Source organism: Rhinopithecus bieti, unplaced genomic scaffold (genome assembly GCF_001698545.2).
Source record: "Rhinopithecus bieti isolate Rb0 unplaced genomic scaffold, ASM169854v2 scaffold_28197, whole genome shotgun sequence".
In the NCBI taxonomy this organism is placed as follows: domain Eukaryota; kingdom Metazoa; phylum Chordata; class Mammalia; order Primates; family Cercopithecidae; genus Rhinopithecus; species Rhinopithecus bieti.
Window position 1 is genome coordinate 16,985 of NW_016812300.1, and position 4,648 is coordinate 21,632.

The 4,648-nt window shown below is 40.6% G+C and overlaps 1 pseudogene; it reads left to right on the forward strand.

The window, feature by feature from the left end:
• LOC108544634 (olfactory receptor 56A5-like) overlaps positions 1-1,380 on the forward strand; it is a 5,960-nt pseudogene extending 4,580 nt beyond the window's left edge.
• The last annotated feature ends 3,268 nt before the right edge of the window (positions 1,381-4,648 follow it).

The window sequence follows — 4,648 nt, forward strand, 5'->3', positions numbered from 1 at the left end:
GCTTTGTTTACCTACTTAAGCCTCAGCAATGGCGGGCGCCCCTCCCCCAGCCTCACTTCTGCCATTTCAGTTAGATTACAGACTGCTGTGTTAGCAATGAGGGAGGCTCCGTGGGCGTGGGACCCTCCCGGGCAGGTGCGGGATATATTCTCTTGGTGTGCCCGTTTGCTTAAAGCGCAATATTGGGGTGGGAATTACCCGATTTTCCAGGTGTTGTGTGTCTCAGTTCCCCTGGCTAGGAAAAGGGATTCCCTTCCCCCTTGCACTTCCCAGGTGAGGCGATGCCTTGCCCTGCTTCAGCTCTCGCTGGTCGGGCTGCAGCAGCTGACCAGCACTGATTGTCCGGCACTCCCCAGTGAGATGACCCCAGTACCTCAGTCGAAAATGCAGAAATCACCTGTCTTCTGTGTCGCTCGCGCTGGGAGTTGGAGACTGGATCCGTTCCTATTCGGCCATCTTGCTCTGCTTCCCCAGTCTTTGAATTCTTCCTCATTTGTTTCCCCAGTTTCCAGAGCTGGTAGCACTGGCTGTCTCTGCCCCTCAGCCTCCTCTTCCTCCTGGCCATGGGGGCCAATGCCACCCTTCTAACCACCATCTGTATGGAAACCTCTCTGCACCAGCCCCTGTACTACCTGCTCAGCCTCCTCTCCCTACTGGACATTGTACTCTGCCTCACCATCATCCCCAAGGTCCTGGCCATCTTCTGGTTTGATCTCAGGTCAATCAGCTTCCCTGCCTGCTTCCTTCAGCTGTTCATCTTGAACAGTTTTCTGACTATGGAGTCATGCACATTCATAATCATAGCCTATGACCACTATGTGGCCATCTGCAAGCCCCTACAGTACTCATTCATCATCACTGATCAATTTGTCACTAGGGCTGCCATCTTTGTTGTGGTCAGGAATGGCCTTCTTACTATGCCTATCCCCATAATTTCTTCTCGACTCAGATACTGTGCAGGACACATCATCAAGAACTGCATCTGTACTAACGCGTCTGTTTTTAAACTCTCTTGTGATTACATCAACTTGAATCAGTGCTACCAGTTTGTTACATGCTGGACCCTCCTGGGCTCTGACCTCATCCTTATTGTTCTCTCTTATTTTTTTAATCTTGAAAACTGTGCTAAGTATCAAGGCCGAGGGTGCTATGGCCAAGGCCTTGAGCACGTGTGGTTCCCACTTCATCCTAATCCTCTTTTTCAGCACAGTCCTGCTGGTTCTGGTCATCACTAACCTGGCCAGGAAGACAATTCCTGTGGATTCCATCCTGCTCAACATCCTGCACCACCTCATTCCCCCAGCTCTGAACGCCATTGTTTATGGTATGAGAACCAAGTAGATCAAGCAGGGAATCCAGAACCTGCTGAGGAGGTTATAAAAAATAAAATGAATGCGGCGTGATCTTGAAAACAGAAATTTATATTGGAGAATAATTGTTATGATACATAGAAAATTTAAATTGTTACTGTAAGAATAAGTTTAGAGTTGACTTTCTTCAGTGTTTCAATTGATTATAGGGATATCTACTCGTTGGCTCCTGCTTTCTGTTTCACTGACTGGAATCTTAGTGTTTTGGCATTCTAGAATTGTTTGGAAGTTTTTCCTGACTTCATCTGGGTGAGTACGAATTGACAAGCCATAATCACTGGAGCATAGAATGGTATGGTTTTCAAATAAATGAGAAATATAATTCTAATTATTTTAAATGTTTCTCAATTCCTGTATTGTTTAATACATATATATGTGTTAGATGTCTTGGTTTTCCCTGACTCAGCTCAACGTGAATAATTTTTTTTTTTTTTGCCATGAATGGATCTCTCGTGGACATATAGATGTTGACTCAAGAACTTTGATTCTTATGTAGAGTGAATAACATGTGACATTCACTGCCTCCTCTATCCTTGACAGATCTTGTCGATACTTTTATCTAATGCTACTTATTTGGAATGTGAATTTCTTATGTTTTTTTTCCTAGTGATTTTTACATCTTTAGATGACTCATATTTATGTGTGTGTGTGTGTTTTAAGTGAATTTGTGTGCCCTTTTTTAAAGATATATTTTACCAACTTCTGACTTCATACTATCCTACCCATCCTACTTTCAGTCCTCTTGTCTCAATCTTCATGTCCTGTCCCTGGGCCAACATAGCTTCCCATAGGATCCAGACATCTGAATTAGTGAGCTTTTATAACAAGGATAAGTATGTTTTATACTTTGCAATTTTTATCCCCATCATGCTCTGAAAATGGTGGGACCTATATACTGACTGGTATTTCCTGGGATTAATTGATATTTAGTAGCTAGTCCCCTTTTTGTTTAGTAATATAGCACTTCATAGATATTATTTTTGAATCATTTTAGAATATCTCCTAATCTATAATAATCAAATTATTCTTGAAAGACTTATAAGTCAGTTTATCTTTTCTTTTTTCTTTTTTTGATGTAGGGAGATAGGGTCTTACTCTATAGCCCAGGCTGGAGTGCAGTGCCACAATCTTGGCTCACTGCAACTTCTGTCTCTTGGGTTTAAGTGATTCTCCCACCTCAGCCTCTCAAGTAGCTGGGACTACAGGTGTGCACCACTATGCCTGTTTTTTTTTTTTTTTTTTTTTTTTTTTTTTTTTTTTTTGTAGAGACGGGGTTTCACCATGTTGCTGAGGTTGGTCTTGAACTCCTGGACTCAAGCCATCCACCCTCCTCAGCCTCCCAGAATGCTGTGATTACAGGTGTGAGTCACCATTCCTGGCCCAATTTATTATTTCTATAGTATTGTCTTTCACCAAAGCAATAGTTTTGATTTCTATCTTCCCTCCTTCTCAACTTCAAAGACTGATCCTAATGAAAATACAATTGTTTTCACTCTTCTATTTAGCTATCATGCAAGTCAGCTCCTAGCTCATTTTTTCATATTATGCCCCTCCTATATGTTTTTCTTAAAGTTCTGTGTTTCAGTACCCTCTTCCACATAAAAAACAGCACCACTCTTTTCATTTAAAAAACCGTGTCCATCTTCTGAGTCTCAGTTTAAACTCTACCTACTTCACAAACCCTTCCTTTATTTACCACAGTGGAATTAATATGACCTTCTTGAGTCATGTGTATATCTCCCTTTGAGGATTACAAACTCCTCTGAGTCTGGTGAAGAGTTTTATTCATCTTTTCAACTTTATATATTCTATAGCTTTAATATAATGCTTTAAATATTTAGTTATTTTGGTGAATAAAAGTGAATAATATGTGCACATCATGATTCTTATTTTTTTCTTATTTTCCCATCTTAGGGAAAGAATCAAAATATTAATATAATGTATTCTCCAAATATGCCTACAAAAAGGCTTATATAACTCACAGTTCAATGCAATCTTATCTACCATAGAACCTAAGCCTGCTTATTGGGATGAGACTGGTTTTTATTTATATTCCAGGCACACTAATTTGGCCACTGATAAGGTGTGTGACTTTTGACTCACCAATCTCAATATGAGTTCTAATTTTCTCATATAAGATGAGTAATAATTAATTACCCTCTTACTATTTGATTTTTCTGTTTGCTGGATAAACCGGATGACCTAATTTACAAAACATTTTTTAACTAGAGCCTAAAACATGCTATTAACTTACAAGTGGAAACTCATTTTATTATTTTCTTATGTACATTGATTTCTCAAATGTCTTCTTTTTATTTGGGAGGAAAGTGGAGCAAAATATTGGAATGGAATTCTCCAGTGACCATTCTCCCAAAAAAGCATGGGAAATGGATAACTTTTTCCTCCCATAGGAAATGGATAATCTGAATAATTATCTGTGCATTAAATATCTTTACAAGAGCTAAGAAAACCAGGTGAGTGATCACAGCCCCTGGTTATAACATAATGATAAAAAAAGACACATTGAAGAGGGTAGGAAGGACAATTTTACCTTACACATGTTATCCATCCCCCAACATCAGGGAACAGTGCAGAGAGAGATACTATCTTAGGGAAAGACAGAGAAGTAAGCATTGGACTTTGCTTGGACCTCAATCCTGGGTCATGCCATAGTGAAACCTAGCACCAGACAGACCTACATGCCAATATCTCTAAACTGAACCTCTAGATCTGCCTCAGTGCCATATGGAAACCCATAAACATGTATGAGATGGACTTGAATTCTGGCCTGCATCACCACTGGCTGACTATAGCAGCTTTGGACTCCAAATAACCCATAACTACATGGAGATCTCAATGGCCATGAGCTTTGGGTGCACCCCACTGCTGTGCCAGCCTCAGAAGGGACCACTGAATTCTAGCCTGGCACTATCCCAGTCTCAGAAGCCATAGAATTCCAACCCACTGCTGCACTGGCCACAGAAGTCATAGGCTTAGAGTACCCCCAGGTCTTCAACGACTGCAGGGATTACAGTTTAGGGAACACACCAGATGACTGGTTCAAAATCCCTGGACAGGATTATTGTTGAAAAATATTCCTAGACAAAGCAATACTATGAAGACTGATTTAAGTACCTACCTTTTCAATAGGCAGACGTCAACTTATAACCATAAGGGTCAAGAACAATCAGGGAAGCATGACATCACCAAATGGACAAAGTAAGGTGCCAGCAATTGCCCCTGAAGAGATGGAGATGTATAAATTGAGTGATAGCAAA